The sequence below is a fragment of the Cyprinodon tularosa genome, unplaced genomic scaffold, assembly GCF_016077235.1.
Source record: "Cyprinodon tularosa strain WSP-4 unplaced genomic scaffold, ASM1607723v1 ctg66, whole genome shotgun sequence".
Taxonomy (NCBI): domain Eukaryota; kingdom Metazoa; phylum Chordata; class Actinopteri; order Cyprinodontiformes; family Cyprinodontidae; genus Cyprinodon; species Cyprinodon tularosa.
Window position 1 is genome coordinate 4,455,215 of NW_024039407.1, and position 24,762 is coordinate 4,479,976.

At 38.1% G+C, this 24,762-nt stretch overlaps 1 protein-coding gene across 3 annotated transcripts in view; it reads left to right on the forward strand.

Annotated features, from left to right (window-relative positions):
* Positions 1 to 555: 555 nt before the first annotated feature.
* The window catches only part of opn7d (opsin 7, group member d), a 43,036-nt gene continuing 18,829 nt past the window's right edge, over positions 556 to 24,762 (forward strand). The window contains exons 1-2 of one of the 3 annotated variants that reach the window (XM_038309241.1): positions 556 to 709; positions 21,447 to 21,533. The gene's annotated coding sequence lies outside the window, so the exon portion shown is untranslated. Of the gene's footprint in view, positions 710 to 21,204; positions 21,534 to 24,762 lie in introns of those variants that run through there. The other 2 variants (XM_038309240.1, XM_038309238.1) reach the window with 2 other exon arrangements.

Consider the following 24,762-nt stretch of genomic DNA (forward strand, 5'->3'; position numbering starts at 1 on the left):
GAGAAAAAACATCAGGAGCCAGTATCTCAATTCTATCTTCAGTTTAAAAAACCTACAATTGAACACTGCCGTAATGATAAAACATAACCTTCCAAATAACCCTGTCCTGTTAGCTTGTGCTCTGCAATCAGGTGTTAAAATGACAGCTTTGTGGGAAATTAGTCTGCTGCTGCGTGAAAACATTTGAGCCCAAGACATGGGCTGAATATTAACTGAGGAAAGGTAATGACAGAGAGTGAAAAGGGAAGGAATAGGAACGACATACGACACACACCTCAGTTATGATGCCCCTTCACAGAAAGATGGGGAGGAAAAGAAATGTAACCAACAGTGTCCAACTGTCCTCTGTTAACACTTCACCTGCCAGGTAAGTCTCACCTTGTTGTAAAAGAGGAGCCAAGATATCTGTCTAATTAGTTAAGTTCCCTTCTTTGTATTCCCCAAATGTCTCCATTACTGTCACACTACAACCAGACCAGACAACACCCCCATTAATCTTAATTTCAAACAAGATACTAGGACAGAAAGGGCAGACACGGCTCTAGTGAATTTGTCTCCTCACGCTCTCCTAAACGCTCCCTCATAGATGATCTACGCTTCCTGCACGACATGCAGAGCATCACTGACCACAACCTCCACCAAATAAAAGCACTGCTGGCAGAAAGGAGAAGGATATTGGAGTAAACACTGGACGGCACCTTTCGAAAATGTGAGCAGCGTCCTCTGCAGAAGCTTAAGGTTAAAGTACTGTGGAGCTTTTTGTCCTTATTACAGTGATGGCCAGAGAACAGACAGAGTTGATTACAGTTGGCTCACAAACAAGGAAGCCCCTGAGAGAATTACGTTAAATCAAGGACTCTGGGCTTCTCTGAGATTTGACTTTTTTTTTTCAAGGAGCTGTTATGTATAAAGCTGAGATAAGGCATTTATCCTTCACTGAAGGAGAACATAACATTCAGAGTTAAAAACCAAAACAAAAAAACATTTCGAGTTTTAGAAGATAATCCTGCAAAACCAATTAATAGATACATTTCGAGAAGTCTTTCTATAAAAAAGGAAAGAAGAAGGAAATTGACTTGGGAGATAAAACGTATTAGATTGTATCATCTTAATAAAATTGTAACAATATAAACAAGATAAGAATATTTCCGTTAATAACAGCTTTACTTTGCTTCTGTCTTTCTTCCAGGGCTATAAGCAAAGTCCTAAAGGTTTTTATTTATTTATTTATCAAGCAATACGCCCACTTCTTTGAGGATAATAAGACCTTCTAATAAACACAAACTATGACTCAGCTCACAAAACTGGCTGCTTAGACATTCAATTTGAAGAAAGCCGGATGATTCATTTTCTATAATCACAGTTAGCATTAGATGTTCGGATAGACGAGAGAGACAGAAACTATTTCTTTGACATCTTCATACTTGCACTGGGTTGAAGAAAAAATAAGTAGACTGAATGAGCTACCTAAAGCCAGTTATTCTGATGCCATCAACACAGAGAAAATGTTGCAATGCACTTTGAAACCATCTTGCACAAACACACAGTAACACTGAAATACCGTCAGATATTGAAAGTTAAAACTGTCTTAGAAAAAAAAAAGCAATGACTCACTGCTCAAGCAAAGTAATTCCAGGTGATGTATTTATAAATCTGGTTTAAAGGGCAAATATCAGAACAGACTTACAGAGGGGAAACATTAGCTTTGGATGCACGTCGCTTTAACAACTTACATTTCCTGTACAGTGAACTCTTGATCACCAGTCGTTTACCAGTATCCTCTTCTACTTCCCTCTGTTCCTGTGCTCTCCCAGAGGAACTTTTTCAGACCCGGTTATCCCCATTATTATTTGTTGTTTAACACATTTATTGAACTGCTTCGCTGGTCTTCTGGGAAGCATCTCTCATGTGGGTTAATTATAAAACCAACTATGACAGATAGAGCTATTTGAGGAAAAGAAAGGGCGTCAATCCTGGTCAGAACTGGAGCAGAAACATCCTGACATTTTATTTGAATAATCATTTTTGTCTTGGGCTGGTTGAGTTATAGAGCAGAGTTATTTTAGGTGTCATGCCATCTTACTGGATCAACACAGCTGTGACAAATGTAAAAAAAATAAATAAAATAAAAAACTAATATCCATGTTAAGAGATACAGGTGCTGGTCATAAAATTAGAATATCATGAAAAAGTAGATTGATTTCAGTAATTCCACTTAAAAAGTGAAACTTGTATATTATATTCATACATTACATACAAACTCATATATTTCAGATGTTTATTTTGTTTAATTTTGATGATTACAAATGACAACAAATGAAAATCTCAAATTCATCATATCAGAAAATTAGAATATTGTGAAAAGGTTCAAAATTGATGGCCCCTGGTGCCACACTCTAATCAGCTAATTAACTCAAACCACCTGCAAAAGCCTTTAAATGGTCTTTCAGTCTAGTTCTATAGGCTACACAATCATGGGGAAGACTGCTGACTTGACAGTTGTCCAAAAGACGACCATCGACACCTTGCACAAGGAGGGCAAGACACAAAAGGTCATCGCTAAAGAGGCTGGCTGTTCACAGAGCTCAGTGTCCAAGCACATTAATAGAGAGGCGAAGGGAAGGAAAAGATGTGGTCGAAAAAAGTGTACAAGCAAGAGAGATAACCGCACCCTGGAGAGGATTGTGAAACAAAACCCATTCAAAAATGTGGGGGAGATTCACAAAGAGTGGACTGCAGCTGGAGTGAGTGCTTCAAGAACCACCACACACAGACGTATGAAAGACATGGGTTTCTGCTGTCGCATTCCTTGTGTCAAGCCACTCTTGAACCACAGACAGCGTCAGAAGCGTCTTGCCTGGGCTAAAGAGAAACAGGACTGGACTGCTGGTGAGTGGTCCAAAGTCATGTTCTCTGATGAAAGTAAATTTTGCATTTCCTTTGGAAATCAAGGTCCCAGAGTCTGGAGGAAAAGAAGAGAGGCACTTCATCCACGTTGCTTGAAGTCCAGTGTAAAGTTTCCACAGTCAGTGATGGTTTGGGGTGCCATGTCATCTGCTGGTGTTGGTCCATTGTGTTTTCTCAGGTCCAGGGTCAACGCAGCCACATACCAGGAAGTTTTAGAGCACTTCATGCTTCCTGCAGCTGACCAACTTTTTGGAGATGCAGATTTCATTTTCCAACAGGACTTGGCACCTGCACACAGTGCCAAAGCTACCAGTACCTGGTTGAAGGACCATGGTATCCCTGTTCTTAATTGGCCAGCAAACTCTCCTGACCTTAACCCCATAGAAAATCTATGAGGTATTGTGAAGAAGAAGATGCAATACACCAGACCCAACAATTCAGAAGAGCTAAAAGCCACTATTAGAGCAACCTGGGCTATCATAACACCTGAGCAGTGCCACAGACTGATCGACTCCATGCCACGCCGCATTGCTGCAGTAATACAGGCCAAAGGAGGCCCAACTAAATACTGAGTGCTGTACATGCTCATACTTTTCATGTTCATACTTTTCAGTTGGCCAACATTTCTATAAATCCTTTGTTTTTATTGGTCTTCAGTAATATTCTAATTTTCTGATATGATGAATTTGAGATTTTCATTTGTTGTCATTTGTAATCATCAAAATTAAACAAAATAAACATCTGAAATATATGAGTTTGTATGTAATGTATGAATATAATATACAAGTTTCACTTTTTAAATGGAATTACTGAAATCAATCTACTTTTTCATGATATTCTAATTTTATGACCAGCACCTGTAGATCCACTGATGCTTTTCTCTTCTTAGCTTGTTTTGTTACTTAAAGGTATAGTGGAGGATGTTCTTATCTTGAAAATACGTGGTCATCATAATTGTTAATCATTCTGGTGATATGTTTACATAAAGCCGTCCTACGTACTTTTCCCCATTTTTACGTTCCGGTGTTCAGTCTGACATAGTGGAAAAATAGCAAATCTTCTTTATGAAATGTAAGCGTATATGAGCGATGCAAACAGACACTTTTAAACTGAGCGTGCACAAGGAGAAATGGGCTTGTGCGTACTCTAACACGCGTTTAATAGGCGTTTGCGCGCGGGAGCGGGTACAGGGTTGTGTATAGGGATGTAAATCACATCCATCATGGCGATTCGATTCAGTATTGATTTCCCAACCCAACGATTCGATTATTTTCGATTCTCAAGAATACACCACGATACGATTCGATTTGATTGATTGGTTAATTTTTTTTTTTTTTTAACACCTTACAGGCTAGACAATGTTTCAAATTTGAAATAAATCAATGAAAGCTGTAATATCCTTCTGCATTTTTGTTTTTGAAACAACAGCAAATAACAGAAGTAGAAAAGTTGCATCAAAAAATACTGCAACAATATTGCACAAAATCGGTGCAATGAGTGCAATTCAATACCTCAGCTCCAAACGTCCCGCCCCCTCCACAAACGCTCCGCTGCACCTCTCCCAAATTGTAGCTCACCGCAAACAGTGCCGCAGACAGGAGGCCGGCTAGAAGAGCGAGGTGCGCAAGAACGCTGGGACCCTTTTTTCACCTGGATCTCCGCTCTTTTTGGCCCTTATGTCCCTCCGTTGTCGGACTAAACTCGCCCCCACTTCCCGTATCTAGACCCACAGTGTGTAGCACAGACCACCATATTGAGCATAAATCAAAAATGTCTGTGTCAAGCTCACTGCAACACACTGCTGTAAGAGTATAACCAGGAAGCGAGGTAGGAGGGCAAATTAGGTTTAGCGCCACCACAGCATGGGGGGGAGAATTACGTCCAGGAGCAAATGGATAAAAATAGACCCAAGGAAAAAAAAAACATGGCTCGATACTCTTGCGGACGTATCGATGCATCGAATTGTCGGCTGTTGGATCGATACATCGATACAAAACGATTATTATTTACACCCCTAGTTGTGTATGTGCATTTTTGATTAAATTTTTCAGTGGGGAGGGTGTGTCATTTTTAAATATTTTAATATTTATTTTTATATCTTAGGTTTTTTTATTTTTATGCTATGGTTCATTATATATATATATATATATATATATATATATATATATATATATATATATATTTTTTTTTTTTTTTTTTTTATTATGCACCATGGGGTTGAGAGGACTGAAATTTCATATGTGTTGTATGTTTACCATGTAGCACATTTGACAATAAAGTTGAGTTGAGTCATTTAAAAAATGCGCGAAAAAATTCCACCACACCTTTAATTGTTGACTGTAAACATTAATACTACAAAATTATGACATATGCATTTCTGCCAAATTTTTTAAACTATGAAATTAATAAATTTTGTCTACATAATATGACTTGAAGCACTTTGAAGAAGAGGAAAAGAGGATTTTAATCTCAGTGGGTCGTTCCTCGCTAAATCAAGACATTTCCATGCACTCAGAACAGGTAGGAATATCATACTTAGTGTCTCTTACTGACTAATTTGTTCCTGGTTTGTTGTGTTTTTTTTAGGGATGCTCTAAACGTTTATTGATCTTTGGATGCATATGTTTCTTGGTTTTCTCTTTCTAAAATGCAGCTTATTTTCCACTGACAATAAAAGCTTTAAAAAGGTGATGATTCATCCATGCAGGCTCACATTGTTCCCTTAGAAAAGCACAGAGGGAAACTAGAGAGTTAAACCCACGGTCTGTAAATCTCCAGTGTTTTCTTTATTCATTACCTTATTTTTGTGTGAGGTTGAAGTTTTTTGTTTTTGTTATTTCTTATTATTAATTTTCCACTTGAGAGGTTCCAGCGTAATCCACTAAGAGTGCTATGACCTGGACTAAGTGGTCTTTTTCTCTATTTCTAAATGTCTCTAAAGCACAATTTTTTTGAAAGCAAACACTTGTTTACGCCATAAATATTGTACAACATTATTAGAGCAATAGGGGACTCCTCTATATCACATTATGTCTATTTTCTTTAGTGCAGCTCATATTTTATTAATAATTATTGGCTTAATTATTCAGAGTTTAAGTTTTTCTAAAACATTTGTTTAATTGCATCTATACTATGCTATCTTTTATTTTTAGTTGAAAGCCAGACTTCCAACCCTTAGCTAATTTGACATTTATGTTACTGGTAGTTCTCTTATTCCACCTCGGTTTCAGGCAGGATACAAGTTTAATTAATTGGATTAAAAGAAACCAGAAAGAAGGAGAATGCTTTAAATCTGTAGATGACATTTAAAGTCAAATTATCTACGGTTAGGACGTAGAACAAAGTTTCCAGCAGAACTGCTTAATCATATTGCAGTGTCATGTCGGATTAATCCTGTACAGCTTGAAGTTTTGTAATCCTTTTACTGTGGAGGCCCCTGCTCCTCTGAACTGAAACATAAATATGATAATACCCAATGATTTTGATGTCTTTAAACTATTTATAGGAGGGTAGCACAGTGCTATGAATTATTAGAGAAACAGAAAAATTATAACCACTGGATTCAAGATTTTTCCAACACTTAAATTTACAGATTCGTCAGTGAGTTTTTTCTGCTTTGCATCAATAAATACAGAAAAATAACAATTAACGAACGGTGCCATTTAAAAAGCAGGAAAGAATGCTGTGATTGCGACCACAATTAAAAGTGTTGTTAATTTTTTTGAACTAATGGAACTGCCTATAAATATACAGATGAAGTTCAGGAACATCTGTCATAGAGAAGGTAAAATGTGAAATAACCGCAAAATGAATATTCAATCACAGATAGAGAAAGGAGCCTTTAAATTCTGTAACATAAGACGAAATTGACGAGAGTGTTTATGCACGTGCATCTAATTTATTTAAAGTAGTTTTTAAGTGACACTAATATCATCATCTTTCAAAATGTCATAAAAATGGCCATTGATAAAGAGATAATTCAATTTTCAATTCAATTTAGTTTATTTCTATACAGGGGTTGACGTTAAGGATTTTTACATTTCATTTGCCCAGAAACAATTTTTACTTGCCCAGTATAATGTTTGATAAATATAGTTCCTAATATAGTTCCTAATATTGATTTTATATATATATCAATGTATATATAAATTGTATATAAAAATGTTTGTTTTTATATACAATTTTATTTGTATATAAAATTCAGTAAGTTTACAGGTTCCTGGTATGTATATGCATGCATCATATAAGATAATGAACTCAAGCCTACATTACTGTGTTAACATGCTTTTTAATCCTTCCTGCACATTCTTTTCAAACTAAACTTTGCTTTAAACTGTTGTGTGCTTGGAAAAATACAAATTTTAATGGTAAAAATCTAAAAAACAAACTTGACAGGTTAAAAACTTACACTACTACTACTCACCAATTTAACATGCTTAGCTCTATAACATTTAAATGCACCACTACAATGTCTAAAAGAAAAAAATTTAATTAACATTTTTTGATTTATGACCACTGTAAAGAAGACTGCCAATTATTATTATTATTTTCCTAATCCCTGACTGATCATTTTTAATCTAGCGTGTATTATAGTATAGATTAAATTCATCATCCAGCTGCTGCTCTGCAAAATTCTCTCCCCAAGGAGAGAAAAATGACGCCATCTAGCGGAAAATCACGCAGCTTTTTCAAATCACGCGAGAATGTGTACAAAACAACAAAAATGGCGCCGGCGACGCTTGTAGGTCGTTTTCAGCGAATGTCGGTGATTTTAAAGTAATTTTGAGGCGGGCAAATGCCATGAAATTTGTACTCTCCCGACAAGAAAAACTACTTGCCCCGGGCGATTGGGCGATGGTTAACATCGAGCCCTGCTATAGCTCCAATTCACAACACATGTCATCTCAAGGCACTTTACAGTTCACCAGATCATCCAGTCAGATTGATTCAAAGTTTTCTATCTAAGGAAAACCAGTTGATTGCATCGACTCATTGACGCGGATGCAATCCTTCACACTAAGCATGTTTGTAGCGACAGTGGAGAGGAAACACTTCCTTTTAACAGGAAGAAATATCCAGCAGAACCAGGCTCAGAGTGAGCGGCCATCTGCTGAGGCCGACTGGGGTTCAAGGAGACAGAAGCAGAGACACAAAAAGCAAGTATAAAAAGAATGTATACAAACTATAGTTACTGCCATTGCTAACGATAATAAACAGATGTCATTATTACTATTATTATTTTCTGCCTTTAATATTTATTTAGTTATTTAATTGTTTTAATGGAATAGCAAAAATAACAAAATTAAAAATAAATACAAGATCTATAAACAAAGATCCTAAGATATCCTGTGACTCAATAACAGCCCTGTTCGGTGTTTTAGGGTTAAAGTAGTATTCTGGTATTTGGTATTTTGCTGTATGTTTTCTTCTACACTGTTAAAGGACACATAAAATGTAAAAATAAATAACTCTAGAAGTACTAAATGGAAATATAGACACTTTTGGGTAACAGAGTTCATGTTTAGCATTTAGGTTTATTTTTGTGGCTTAAATAAGAAATTCCAATACTATACAATGAATTTATCCCTATAAATATATGTCTATTTAAACATAGAGATCTACCAAACCTTCCTCTCATCCTGATCATTTCCCACCATATCCAATAATCCCCTGAATCAGCTTCATGCTTTTGCTGACAATTGGCTGTGACACTGAAATCATCTAAATATGTTCAAGCAACTGACCATGTCAGTGACCAAATAAGGACCAGGCTGAGGTCTTAATATGACAGCATTGCTCTTTGCAGCACTGACAACCCTGCAACCTCGGCACAGCTCATGCACTGAGGCCACGCTCCCTTAAGCAGCTTTCCATGACTGTCAGTCTGCGAGCTGCTCCCAGCAAACTGCATGGACGAGGATGATAAAGAAGGATGACACAGCGCTTTAGGTGCAGCCCCAGCCTTTTCTCAAAGGTCTGTATTTACTTTTTGACCGCATATGACACTTCATTTCTCAACTGAATGTCACACTGGTATTGGGCAGTTAAATTAAAGCAGCATCTAATTGAAAGTCAAATACCAATTGCACAGAGTCAATACCCTTTCACTAATCAATATTCAGAAGTGTTGCTGACGCTTGATTAGCTGGATTGCTACTTCATATTTTGCTTTTCATAGTTTAATGAGCCAGTTCTACTGGTTCTGCCACACCTTAATTGAGCATTTTTGTTATATGCATTGAGAGCATTTCTATCATGTAGCATCATATGGATCCACCACCCACACGCTGATATACACAGCGGAGAAATAAGACTATAACCATCAGCCTTCCAATTAGTGGATGAACAACCAAACATCCTGAGGCACAGCTACTCATTTCTTCATTATTAACAAGTGGAAACGCGATGAAAGACGGCCATTTTAGTCACTGGCTGTCAATCCTTTTAACATTTCTTAAAGATTAAATAGAGCACAAATCACAGACTTATTTATTTATTTAATTTTTTTGTGACTTTCCCTGCTACGTCCAACGCTAACAAATCGGAGGGATGTGCAGACACAAACAGCAGGGAAAAACAGACAGTGGTGATTTAATTCAGCTCTAAGGGAAGCCTGCTGTGGATAGAAATTACGTGAGATTCCTACACTAGTGGTGCATTTCTTCTAATGCCACAGATAATCTCAATCCAAATAAGTTAAACAAAGAGAGGCAATTCAGCACATATGGAGGTTTGTAACCAGTGTTGTGCCTGAACGCGTTCATTGAACGAAAGTTCATGAACTCGTTCATATTTTGGCCGAACGTGAACTGAACGTACGGCATTACTGCCTGATGAACGTTATTGTGAACTCGTTCATTCTGGTGTCTGTGAACGGCACGCTCTCTCAGTTCAACTTCGTTCAATAGGTTGCCAGATTTCTATTGAGTCCTCCAGGCAAAACCCCGGCTAAATCACACCGTAAACAGGCCTTAATATGTAGCGGGAAAAACACCCAATCTGGCAACACCAGCTACCAGTGTCGTAGCCTACAGCCGCGTGCGTCATCAAAACAAAATGCAGCGTGGAAGCCACAGCAGCATGGAGGCGACCGTGGATGCGACAAAGCAGCAGTATGATCACTTAAAACAGTTTTATGACCAGGTGGTCGGTGAGGACGATGGCAACAATCTGACATTTCTCTGCAAACTTTGCCCGCCGGCTTTCAGTAAAAAAATCCGCACTTCAGTAACCTTAAATTCCTACCTCAGCCTGGTCCCTCAGTTTGTGTTAGTAAAATGTTCTTGAGGGTTTTACTATTCATGTAACTTGTTTGTTAAACCTGCCTGGTATAATTTTCCAGGATTCCAGTATTCCTTTTTAGTATGTACTGAAATGGAATTTTAAATTGAAAAAAAAAAATTAAAAAAACATTTGCACCTTAAAGACTACTTTCCTGTTTTTCTTTTAATAATTCCTCATAAAAAAGACCATTCAAGCAGCACATTTTCCTGATGTTTTTGAGAATATACTGTAGGGGTGAAAGCTGCAGCTGCTACTAGTGTGAAGTGAATGGACAGCAACAAAGCGTTAAAGCAACAATGGGGAAATGCTGTCCCCTCAATGCTAATGTAAACCCTGGTTGGATAAGGATTCAAAACTGGATATGAAGATGAAATCTGACGCACAGTTTCAGTGTTACAACTGATAAAATAATTGCTGTCTGTGATTCTACAGTAGGCTCTGGTGTAATTGTACGGAGCGCCTCTGATGACATGGTAAAAAAATTTTTTTAATTGTGGCCACGAAGTAGTATTTCGTGCGCACAAAATACTACTTCGTGGCCACGCAATAAGTATAACGTGCGCACGAAATACTACTTCGTGGCCACAATTAAACATTTTTTTTTTGACCATGTCATCAGAGGGGCTCCGTATAATTGAGCAATATATGAAAAAAAAAAAAAAAAGAACTATGAACTAGTTCATTTTTTGGAACTGTGAACTTAGTTCAAAATTTTGAATTATGAACTATGAACTGAACTAGTTCATTTTAAAATGTGTGAAGTGAACTTTGAACTAGTTCACGTAGAAAGAGAACTTTCCCAACGCTGTTTGTAACGTTGCATGTGCTTTAAAGGCAGAAACCTCTGGTAGCCAGACAGAGACTAAGTTACTGTTTACTGACCCTCTGATGATCTTTTTATTACACATGTTGGGATGATATCGTATTGTACGGAAGAGGATTAGAGCCACTGGAAAAAAGAAAAAAATGTTGACTGATTTTTAAATTTTATTTCAGTTTAACATAGGAAAAAAGTCAGAATTCTGACCTTTTTCTCAGAATTCTGACTTTAATCTCAGAATTCTGACCTTTTTCTCAGAATTCTGACTTTAATCTCAGAATTCTGACTTTTTTCTCAGAATTCTGACTTTAATCTCAGATTCTGACTTTATTCTCAGAATTCTGACCTTTTTCTCAGAATTCTGACTTTTTTCCCCATAATAAACTGAAATAAAATTTAAAAATCAGTTTCCAGTGGCCCTAATCCTCTTCCGTACATTTGTGTCACTGTGAAATTTGAAGGCACAACATCATGGTCCCTGCCATCCAGTTTGGAAAAAGTATTTATATTTCGTCAACTTTTCTAAATTCATCATGATGCAATCTAAAATATCTATGTTTGTTATTGGGTTTAACTTTACTTTTAATGTGAAATAAAAACGATATATGAACCATTTAAACATACAGTAGTAGCCATTCTAAACTTTCCCACTTTCCTTGATGGGCCCTTTGCTGGTCCTTAACTGGTCCTCTAGAATTCCATTACATCCATAACATCACTCTTTGTACTAAAATATTCTGTCATGATGCACGCCCTGGAGAAGGCCAGTGGCTGGAAGTTGGAGGGGTGTGAAGAACAGAGATGAAAAACATGAGGAGTCACAGGAATTACAGTTTTTTCTGATTGCTTAAGCACATTTTTTGTAACTATTGGCTATTTTTGCAAAACTCTACACACAAATAAGAAAACCTTTCACCCAATTATCAAAACATTGCAGTTCTCTTGCAAAAGCGAACACAGCTATATTAACTCTTCACACCTTTGTAAAAATGGTGTTTTCGTATCAAACAGTAAACACAAGCCATCATCTACTAAGCACACAATGTGCCAACTACACACTGATGGTATGAATACAAAACACATCTGGCTTTCCCTTTCTCTGTGTACAGATGTCAATTTGAGGTCATACTTTTGTCATAGTGTCATGTAAACATACAAGGATCCAAATTTCAAGTATTGCTGTTTATTCACACTCATCAAAACCAAGACAAATTCAGAACACAAAATAGTAATTTTACAAAAAACAAAAAAACAGTCAGCCTACATCATGTCGTCTTTCTGGGTCCGGCCACAAAATTCCGTCCACATCGCATGACATCCTCCAGTCCAAGGCACCGGGGAAAATATCTCCTTGAATGCCGTATGCAGGCCTGACATGATGCCTGGTCAATATCTCAACATGCCTCCTCCATTGCCTGTAAAAGGGCTACCTGTTGATGAGGATGACGGTCGTACACTTTCCAGCGCCAGGCAGAGAAGAACTCCTCAATGGGATTTAAGAATGGAGAGTATGGAGGCAGGTTGAGTGCCATGAAGCAACATATTCTCATTATCAGTGCGTATGAAATCATACGAAAAGTTATGCACACTATTTTGTACGTTTTGGATGTTTATCCTCAAAAAACCACATCAGTGCGCATGCGCTGGCAGACAGAAAAAAATCAGATCCGCGGACGGACGGAAAACTGGGAAAAACAGTGCAATCAGCACTTATTCATGTCTCTAACTACGTTGCTTGCTGTTTTATATCTTAGGGTTAGGGTCAGGGTTAGGGCTAATTGTAATTTATATTCTATATTTGTGAATGGTGCGTCAGATGCGCATGTGACAAAAAAAAACCGTCCAAAACGTACGAAATTACGGTGCATAACTTTTCGTACGATTTCATACGCACTCATAATGAGAATAGGTTGCATGAAGAATGGGTGGTCTGTAAACCAGTTGCAGACCAAAGCAGCCCTATGGAAATTAACATTGTCCCATATGATGACATATCGGGTATGCTCTGGTCTCTGAACAGTGAGCATGTCATGTAAGGTGTCCAGGAATGAGATAACGTGTGCAGTGTTGTATGGGCCTATGGTTGTATGATGGTGAACAACAACATTTTGGCTTATAGCTGCACACATGGTTATGTTATGTATTGGTTATGACCAATAATGTTCCTGTCACGTCTCCTGGTTTTACTGAGGTTAAAACCCGCTTCATCTACAAAAAGTAGCTCATGTCCCATTGCATCTGCTTCTAGTTCCATCACTCTCTGGACAAGACAAAACAAATGCATCACATCAGGCCCATGCACAGCACTACAGTATGCACTTCCAAATTCAGAACCAATGACACTATAGCTTACCTGCACATAGTCATATCGCAGTTGCTTTACATGTTCTGTGTTTCTCTCCGATGGAACTCTGTAAATTTGTTTCATTCTTATTCTGTGGCGTGCAAGTACTCGACTTCATGAAGAAATGCGTATTGCCTATTTTGAAAGATGGTGTCATTATCAATTATTATTATTTATAGTGCTTAGGCTGATTGCAAAGTGAACTAATTATCTAAAACAGTTTTCACATGTGAAAGTGTGCCAGACAGTTGGCAAAATAGTGTTAATGATAGCCATACATGTGTATAATTTTACTAGGAGTGTGTTGGAAATTTGGTAATAAAGTGTTGTGCAGTGAATTGTGCCTACAGTTTTGCAAAATGTGTGGTACAAAATTGCAAACTGAGTGCAATGCAGTGTTTGTGCTTCTAGTTTTGCAAACTCAGTGAGTGGTTTTGCTATACGTATTAATAGTTTTAGAAATTGTGCTACAAGAATCACGATTAGCGCTTAAGCATTCAGAAAAAACTGTAAAACCAGCTTCATCTACAAAAAGTAGCTCATGTCCCATGGCATCTGCTTCTAGTTCCATCACTCTCTGGACAAGACAAAACAAATGCATCACATCAGGCCCATGCACAGCACTACAGTATGCACTTCCAAATTCAGAACCATTGACACTATAGCTTACCTGCACATAGTCATATCACAGTTGCTTTACATGTTCTGTGTTTCTCTCGAAAGAAACTCTGTAAATTTGTTCCATTCTTATTCTGTGGCGTGCAAGTACACGACTTCATGAAGAAATGCTTATTGCCTATTTTGAAAGATGGTGTCATAGATATCCATAATGATATCCATACATATGTATAATTTTGCTAGGAGTGTGTTGGAAATTTGGTAATAGAGTGTTGTGCAGAATTGTGCCTACAGTTTTGCAAAATGTGTGTTACAAAATTGCAAACTGAGTGCAATGCAGTGTTTGTGCTTTTAGTTTCGCAAACTCAGTGAGTGGTTTTGTTATACGTATCAATAGTTTTAGAAATTGTGCTACAAGAATCACGATTAGCGCTTAAGCATTCAGAAAAAACTGTAATACTGAAATGAAGGCTTAATAAAAAGTATATGTCACACCTCCTAAAAGGTTGTCTTATGAGAACGGCAATTATAATTAAAACTTTACCTTAAGGAACCTCTCTTCTCTTGACCAGTGACTTGGTCAATTATATTATCTAATCTTCCTTTCTTTTTAGAGCCTATAATAGCACTAAAACAGCACTGACACAGCACTTCTAATGGCCTCATATAATGGACTTAGATCTCAGTGTTGCATTTTTCAAAAATAAAATAATTAAATTTTCTTTTAGAATTAAGGGAACTGCACTAGGCTGGTTGGTATCTTATTTGTCTGACAGATTTTGGGTTGTTCATGTTATTGATGAATCTTCCTAATAATCCAGTGCTATCCGGGGAGTACCACAGGGATCAGTGCTAGGGCCAATTCTCTTTGCTGTATGCCGCAAATTGGTAGAATTATTAGACAGCATGGGATTAATTGGGAGTGTTGGCCTAGTGGTTAGAGCATTGCTCTTGTGGAGGTTCTGAGAAGGCTGCAAGTACCCAGTTCACTGCTCCCCAGGTGCCACACAATGGCAGCCCACTGCTCCCCAAGGGGATGGGTCAAATGTAAAGAAGTGTAAAGTGATTTTCCCCATTGTGGGATAATAAATGGATTTCTATATTACATTAATTCTAACTTTTATGCTGAAGACACAACTATCCCAACTATCCCATTACATAGATTACAGACATGTCTTGAAGACATAAAAACCTAGATGACTATTTTTCTGCTTTTGAATGCAGAAGTTATTGGAAAAGGAGCCGATTAATCAGTCACTTCATCTGGATGGGATTATATTGGTCCTGACTATAATGGAAAAACCTTCATTATATTTTCAATCAGGACATAAATCACATTAAGCAGGTCTCTAGAATTTCATTTTTTTTATTGTGTGGAATTTTGCAAGAATTATAAATATCTTGTCCAGACGTGTTGCTGAGAAACTAATCTATGCACTTGTTATTTCAAGACTGGACTATTGTAATTTTTTACTATCAGGATTTCCACAAACTGTAGTTAAAAACCTTCAGCTAATCCAAAATGGTATTGTCAGAGTTCTGATGAAAAATAAAAAGACAGGCCATATTTCTCCTTTCTTAGCTTCCCCTCATTGGCTTCCTGTCCTGAGTTAGAACATAATTTAAATTTCTCTTCTCACATATAAAGCCCTGAATCTTATATCTTATATCAGAGATCTGATTGTGCCTTATGTTTCTAACAAAGTTAGATTACCCTGAGCAATCTCTATAGTTATGCTGCTGTAGGCTTAGTCTGCTGGAGGACATAGGGACCCCTTCTCATCATTCTGCTTCATTCAGTCTCCGTTCTCCCATTCTGCTTTATATGTGAGTAACTATTACTTTCCATTTTGTCTGCTCTTGTTCTTCAAAGTAGCTTCATCTGGCCTGGTTCTTTTTGGCTATGAAACCATCCTGGAGAGAAATATCAGCTGGGGCAGCAGCCATCAATACCTTTGATTATAGATGGTAGAGTCCAACTCTATCATCTATAATCAAAGGTATAGAGTTACATCTGTTATTCATTGGACCCATTATTTGTCCTTAGTCCTGTTTCTCTACAAGACAAAGCTGTGAGCCCAGCTTTTACTGATTAACTCTTTTACTGATGTTCCCTTTTGGCTTTAAAAACAGGCAAAAAGCTTGCCTACCTAACTGCGTTTTTCATAGGCAATCCTTATCTAACACACAAATTATGGATCAGTGCTTCTATGTTTCTTTTTTCTGTGTCTGTTTCTGTCTCCTAAAACCCTAGTCAGCCTCGGCAGATGGCCACTTACACTGAGCCTAGTTCCGCTGGAGGTTTTTTCCTGTAAAAGAAGGGAGGTTTTCCTCTCCACTTTCGTTGCATACATGCTCGTTTTGAGGGATTGCTGTAGTGTCAATGACACAGTGCAGGATAATATATGCTCTCACCTCATACTTATCCAGGAGGAGTAGATTCAGCAAAGTCCATGACTAGATCTTATGCTAGGGCAGCTGTGTGTTACTGACAGTTACTGTACCTTTGTATCTGACAGTCAGGTAAAGAATATTCAAGGCCATTAATATTAAGAGAGCCTCATAGAAGGCATAAACAGCAATACCAGCTCCTTGTCCTTGTCCTCCTGTCCTTATCCAGACAGTTCATGTTTAAGGTTTGCATTTAAAAAGTATTCAAACCTATTAAAAACGTTCATTTTTTGTAATAACTATCAATATGTTTAATTGGAATTTATTGTAGTTGATCAACACTAAGTACTGTAGCACATAACTCTTAAGTTATGTCAGGCTTTGAGATGTAAAGCAAAGTGTGGTGCCCATTAATCACAGGCAGTTTATTTGTTTAACACCATCGACAAACAAGGTGATTTAAGAGACTTTACTGGAAAACAAAAGAACAGAGATGAAGCCCTGAATTTCATACCTTTAAAAAAGCTTAAAGCCTCAAAGCTTTATTTGAGATGTTCAAAGGACAAACAGCATCATGCAGAACAAGGAAGACAGCAGGCAGGTTGGGGATAATGTTGTAGAGAAGTTTAGAGCAGAGATTTAATTAAATAACAAAAAAACAACAGGATATTCAAGCTTTTAATATCTCACAGGGGCCTGTTCAACCCATTATGAGAATAGTGTTTCCACAACAATCTCTCAAAACAGGAAAAGCATTTGTCCAAAGAAATGTCTTCATTGCGGATGGCAAAAAGGAAGCTATTGTAGATAGAAAGCATTCAGATATCCTGTTAAGAACTTGCCTCTGGCCAAAAAGGAAACAAGAAACAGCCAGAACAGAGTCATCTGGTTAGACAGGTGTGTGTTGGGGAAAACTTTCTACACTTTCCTTGATGAGCCCTTGGCTGGTCCCCTAGAATTCCTTTTTAAACACCAATCCTTGTACTAAAATATTATTCCTTTCATGATTTGTGGACATTAAAGGAATAGTACACCCAAAACATGATTAGCCTTCAGCGTCTGCTCTGCCGATAATGCAAGCGTAGAAGAAGAAATGTGCTGTTTACCTGTGCAAAGAAAGAAACAACGAAAGAAAAATGTCTGAGGACTTCAGTGTTGAGGAAGAGCATGAGTTCTTTGCCGAGCTGAATGCGCACTTTCATCTGGTTTGGTCTGACGCGGTTTCCGTAGCGTCGTGAACTCGCAGGCGCGCGCTTTCAGGAAATCCTATACACTACTGTTTATGCTCTAAAAACATTCTAAATGACTTCGTTTCGAGTAAATTCTGGATGCTACCCACTCAGGACACTTGGAATACATTGGACGAGCAGTATGGAGGAATATTGACACGTTTTTTGTGGACTTTTATGGACCTTTCTGCCTCGGGCGCCATAGACCTCCATTATTTGAATGTCAGCAAGAAGCCTCCCAGATCTCCAGATGCATTTGAGATATCAAAAAAGTACTCCAGAGTGTTGTTCAGCCCGGGGGTGAGTAGAAAATGAAGGCTAATCATGTTTTGGGTGTACTATTCCTTTAAGATCTAAAGAGAAGGACCATCTCCTGGTCAGACCCTGTAATTCAGTGAAAGAGTGGAGCTAGGGTAAAAAAAATGTTGAGTTCATGGGGATTTTGCTGGGAGTTGCAGGGGAGTAAGCTGCCAGTCAGGTGGTGTTTGACTGGGAAGGGCTATTTTGAAAGGCTGCTACTGTATGCTACATGTCATCATGACTATGGACGCCTCTATGGTGGTGTATGTTGGAGCTGCTTTATTACAGCCAGGGCCATGATGAAATAATTTACACTATAGCACATCCATACAGTAGCCAGTGTTGGGCACGTTACTTTGAAAAAGTAATTATTTGTAGTTACTAGTTACTTCTCCCAAAAAGTAACTGAGTTATCAACTGAGTTACTCCACAATAAAAGTAACTAGTTAGTAGTAAATGTAACTATTTCGTTACTTTTGTGAGTGCATCCATCGATCCATCGATCCATCCATCCATCCATCCATCCATCCATCCATCCATCCATCCATCCATCCATCCATCCATCCATCCATCCATATTTCTCTCTTTCTCCATATAAGCTAATGATCGTTCACGCTCTCCGCAGTTCCCCTGTTGCGCGAGCACAAGGCGGCTGTTACGCGCCTGTAGCGAGCATGCGCGTTTCCTGTCGCTTGCGCAGTGAATCGTGCCGCCTGCGCTGTGCGGAGATGCAGGGGAAACCGTATCTGCTGGGGAAACGCAGCTCGACGTAACACCAGTATTTCCATCTGGAAAGCGCTGTTTTGCCGCTGGAGTCCTCCTCACTCTCCATCCTCCCCTCTCTCATGACAAGGCGCGCACGAGACCTATCATGAAAAAAGGTTAATTGTGCGACCTGAGTAACGTGCAGTAACGGGGTGTCGGCAATTGTAACTGCGTTATAGTTACAGTAAGAGTAATAATTTTGATTACTCCTTACTAAAAAAGGTAGCGGCGTTAGTAACGCCGTTACTTTCAACGCCGTTACTCCCATCACTGACAGTAGCAGCCATCCAAAATCGCCCTTCCCAGTCAAACACCTGCCTAATGCCAGACTACTCTCCTGCGACTTCCAGCCAGATCCCCTTGTGATTGCCAAACCCATGGCCACACCTTAAGTCTGGACTATACATGCACCTTTATTTATTTAATCCATACACATATTTTAGTTTGCAATAAAACTTTATTCTTAGTTCAAATACATATGTTCTATATGTAAGCGTGCACACTGTATTTGTTTGCACTCATTCATATTTCTTTCTGTTTTTGTCACTAATCTGTTTCTTACCTATTGTGCCTAGGAATTTGGCCAGACAAAAGATGGCAGTCAGGGTTCAGATCTGCTAATTGCAGGAGGGGAAATTGGACTGTTCCATGAATTGCAGCTTAAAGGGGGAATTAAAATTTTCCTTTTCTAATATTTTGCATTTTTCACTTAGGATTTGTTTTGCTGTTGGTGTGTTTTCATTTTTCTAAGATATAGATTAGTTTTTTGCCAAACCTAACTGTACTGCCAATGTTTGTAATTTGTGTTTGTTTGTTTAGTTTGAATTACCCCTATTGTGTTAATGGTCTGATCAGCCAGTGTATATATATATATATATATATATATATATATATATATAGTTACAGTATGTTTGTTTATGCAGCCAGTTAGTTTGGGCACAGTTTGTGTGAGTTAAATTTTCTCTTTTTCGTTCGTCTCTTTTATAACTTGAACCCATGTATTTTTTGTAAGTGTCTTTTTTGTGTTAAAAATAAAATACACTATTTTTGTATTACTGTAAATGTTTTCCATTAGCCTTGCTTTTCTGTATGTTCAAAATCTTCACAAATTAAAGAGAAAAGGCACCTTTATGTTTTGAAAATCATAGCAGCTTTATGGTCTTAATTTATGCAACTGGTATCTGTTTAAATACATGTTTTAAGCCCAAGTTCTCCACTTGGGCTTAATAGTAAAAATTACCCAATAAGATGAGGATAAAAAACAGCAATTGTAGCCCCTAAACCAGAGGTGCAAAGAGAACAAAAAAATTGTAATTGAGGAAAAGTATCTTTACTTTGAGTAAAGGTAAAATTACCCATCTCAAAATTTACTCAAGTAAAGTACAAAATTACTTCATTTAAAATGTAATTTGAGTAAAAGTTACTTAGTTACTTTGAGTTATTTAATACAAAAAAGGATGAGTCATGAATTGAATTAAGCACAAGGTGTTTTAATCGATTTCAAGGCGTATTTCAGTGGACATCCACTCTTGCAAAAGATCAGCTGGGCTAAAGAACATACTTCCTCACAGCACAAGGAAAGTGACAACCTGTACCATAAAGTGCAAACAATTTTCAACCCTACTGTTCAACAGACAACACCATGATAGGAATAAAGAAATTTAAACTACGTTTTAAAATTTTCAAAATGCACACAAAATTAAATGCCCAATAGATACCAGAAATCAAACTAAAACGCAACAGGATCCCACTGTTATTAACAAGTTCCTCATTTAATGATTTTAACTGACACTTGTTTTACTTTAATAGTGATTTTTAACTGACACTTGTGTTTACATCAATTGTTTATATGTTTGAATTGTGTAAATAAAGTGCTGTTAAAAGTCAAAAGTCTTCTTCTATTTTTTAATGGCGATTAAGTGTAGGTTCCGTGACACAGGGGTTTAAATTTCCAGCCGTATTTCATTTTTTCACCATCAGTATTTTTTCTTTTTTTTTTTACTCAGTAACGTGAGGGGGTTTTAAATGTAGCGAAGTAAAACTACTTAGGTTAAAATTTACTCGAGTAAAAGTAAAAATTACATATTTCAAAAACTACTCAGAAAATTACAAATTACTCATAAAAAAGTACTCAATTACAGTAACGTGAGTAAATGTAATTCGTTACTTTCCACCCCTGCCCTGAACTAAGGAGAAACATGGATAAAAAGCAAATTATTTTTAATAAAAAATTCTTTTATAACACGATTAAAGATCTGATTTGAAAGATTATGCAGGGTTACTGTAGTCAGCTAAAGTAATCAGTTTAGGAGGTATGACTTTTTAGAAGAAAAGGAATATCGGTGCTTTAACTTTAATTAATACTAAAAAAAGAAGAAAGGGAAGTAAATAGGGGAAAGTAGTGGATATGCACAGGGATGAATGAGATGGGGTGGGGAGTGGCACTTTGAGTCATCAGTGACACTCAGATCTTCACAGTATTATGTTGATCCCTCTCCCTCCCCCCTTTCTCTCCTCCCTCTCCACCCTCCCTCTCTGACCAACAGTCACTATGAGCTTCTCATTGCACATCAGCTAGACCCCGGTGCATGTCCACAAGGATGAGGAGCGCATACGCCGTGTGACGGAGCGAGCGCTCATCCACCTGGCCGCTCACATGCACGTGTGTGTCAGTGTTCGGGAGGAGGATACCCTTAGTGGACCCCTCAGCATCAGCCTGACACTGGTGCCGTGCTCCCTCCTCTCTTTGACTGCCTCTGTCTTTCCCTCCTCTCTGTTTTCCTCCCAGATGCTGGCCAGGCTCATCTCCTCGGCGTCTGGCTCTACACCTGGCCTCCATGAGTTTAATTGAGGACAAGCCATTCCTCCCTGGAAGGTAAGCAGCACAGCATCGGGGGGTCTGTCTCCACAGGAAAACAAGGACTTTAGAAATCAGGGATGAAGATTCATTTCAAGATTCCTGAGTTTGCTCATGTCGCTTTATTGGTTAAAAGAAACCAAATTGATGGAGAAAATCATATAGCTGGAAAAGTGTATTATCTGAATCTGTTTTGTAGGATTTTGTTGCAAAAAGCTCTGAGATCTGTTGTGTTAAAAGAGTATCTCATGAAGGGCATACTGTGAAGGTTCACTCACTGTTTCAGTAAAGCGTAAGCGGATGGCTTTGCCTGTAACGATGATGATTAAATGAAGGCAGAGACCTTACAGAAGACTGTGTGGGACCCCGTGCAGGATTAGTGATGAGATGTACTGATTGCACCTCTCTGTGACAAACAGCTGCTTCTGTTTATCTCTCACTCCATGAGGAAACAGTCACTATGGTAGACTAGTTCCAATGCAGCCAGTCGACCTGATTTCAAGCAGCATGTTTTACACTGAAGTGTTTGTTACAATGTTTGCCTGCATGAAAAAGCTGCCTGATGTTGTTGTTGCTATCTGCACAAACACATGGTGGTGGGTTTCACTTCAGCTGGGTTGAAGAAAATCAATATCTTGAGACAAAGCATGATTATGAGGATGAAGTGCACCTTTAAGCCTAAAACAACTTAAGTTAACAAAGTGATTAACATGAAAAGATCCCAGTGGAAGGAAAAAAACATAAAGCAGGATACCGTATTTAAAAGACTATTTGACAAGGTTTCCACTTTCTCTCTGCTGCTCTTTGCTTTTGAAAACAAATACATTTGTGTAATTTAGTAAACTTATTCCTGTATGCTTTGATGGAAATGGATACAAGTACTGACCTTTATAGCTACCTCTGATGTATTTAAGATGATGCTTTAAATACTGTAGCCTCACAACTTGCACAGCTCCAATCTAAGGCTCAGTAACACCGAATGTCACTGTAAAATCTGGGATTTTAACTTTGAATTTAATCGTCCCCTGTCCACTGTCGAATGATTGTATAACATGCAGTGTCAGCAAATTTGAAAACAAGAATTGGGTCAACAAGTTTTAATCAATTTTGGTTTAAAAAAATTATACATACACAATTGAACATATGGTCCTTTCGCTCTAGCTCCACTTGGCCTGGTTCTACGTTAACCCACCTGTTTTCTAACATTTCCAGTTGTGCATTTTTTATCAATGTTGAGAAAAAATTACAATCGCAGAGCTTAATAATGCAGGTACCAATACTGACAAAGCAGACATGGAAACAAGAAAATTGAAAAGGTGAATTAGAGCCACATGCACTTTATAGATATGCATACAGAAAATATTCACAGCACTGACCTTTTCCCACATCGTACCCCACAATGTGACAATAGATTTGTCACAAATTTATTTGTTTCATATAAAAAACAAAGAAATCACATTTCCTCAAGTATTCACAGCTTTTGCCATGAAGGTCATAAATGAGTTAAGATGCAAACTGTTACTAATGATCATCCTCCAGATGTTTCTACAGCCTTAGCTGTGTCCAGCTAGGTACAATTCAATTGATTGGACAAGATTAGGAAAGGTGCACGCCTGTCTATATAAGGTCCCGCAGCTGAGAGTGCATGACCAAGAGCAGAAACACCAAGCATAGAGTCAAAGAATTTGACTTTAGACATCTGAGACAGGATTGTCTTGAGGCACAAATCTGGGGTAGGATAAAGAAATATATCCGCCGATTAAAAGGTCCCGATGAGCACAGTGGCCTTCACAGCGAGAGCTGGCCTAAACGGATCAACCAAGAACCCAATGGTTATGCTGTTGGAGCTCCAGCATTCATGTGGTGAGAATCTTCAAGAGGAACAATCATCTTGGCCATAATCCAACAATCAAGTCTTCATGGTAGGGTGGCCAGATGAACATTTTTCCTCTATAAGAGCCAAATGGCAAGTTAGTCTGCAGTTTGTCAAAAGATCCCTAAGGGACTCTCATAAACAACTAAATTATCTGTTCAGACACGACACAGATAGAAATCTTTGGTGTGAAGGGAGGGGTCATTATTGGAGGACCCCTGGCACCACTCATCATCAGGCCAATAACATCCCTAAAGCGAAGCATGGTGGTCGTAGACACATGCCATGAGGATGTTTTTCAAATGAAGGAACTGTCGGACTGTTCTGGATAAAGAAAAGGATGAATGAAGCAATGCACAGAAAAATCCTGGACGAAGACCTGCTACAGAGAAGTCTCAACCTCGGACTGGGTGGCAAGACCCAAAGCACCCATCTAAGATCTTTAAGGACTGGTTTCAGAACCAATCTGTGAATGTCCTGGAGTGGACAAGCAAGAGACACATCTATTGAGATATCTAAACATAGCAGTCCACAGATGTCTCCCGTTAAGCCCAAAGTTCTTAAGACATAGAGCAAAGTGAAATGGACCAACCTGCCTTAAAACAGTTGCAGTAGGCTTGTGGCATTACAAAGATTTTAGGTTGTAATTGCTGCCAAAGGAGGATCAACAAAGAAATACATACAAGTATTTCCTTTTTTTTTTCTTTTTGTATCAATTGTGAAAATTAAAATGAGCCATTTTCCAAATTTTCATAAAGATCCAATGAAACGTGAATTCAAATTTCTGACCTGCTGTGTTTTCCTACCATCTCAAGCTCAGGCGCAGCAACAGAAAAACATAGAGTAGGCGTGAATTGATAGTCGGGGCTACTAGTTTTGTTTTGAACATGGCATAAATCAACGTCCAAACCTGAATTAACTCCTGCTGAGAACTCATTTACAGTCTCATTAAATCATGTCAAGCTTCTGCATCTTAAACACATTAGATGCATGCTGCATCATGTGTTCACTCTCCAGTCATTATATAATTTATGTCGCAGCATGCTTGGCGATGTTAGAAGGAGTTGGCCCTGTCATGCTGCTGAAGCTTTGTGTGATTATTATACAGTTATGGCATTTGCTTGTCACTGACAGTCCCTCTCAGTTGAAGAGGCAACCAGGGTGAAAACAGTCAACTTTCATCTCTCAAAGGTCTCAGCAGACCCCGGGGGATATGCCACAAAGAAACTATATATGTATCATCACTGTTTTCCTTTTGAATTTTTCATATAGCTGAGAATTGAAAGCCTTCCATATACAATAATATTCAACAGAGTAAGATTTAAATTAGGGCTGCGATTATTTATTGAATTAAAACAGTCTCATTGTGAAATC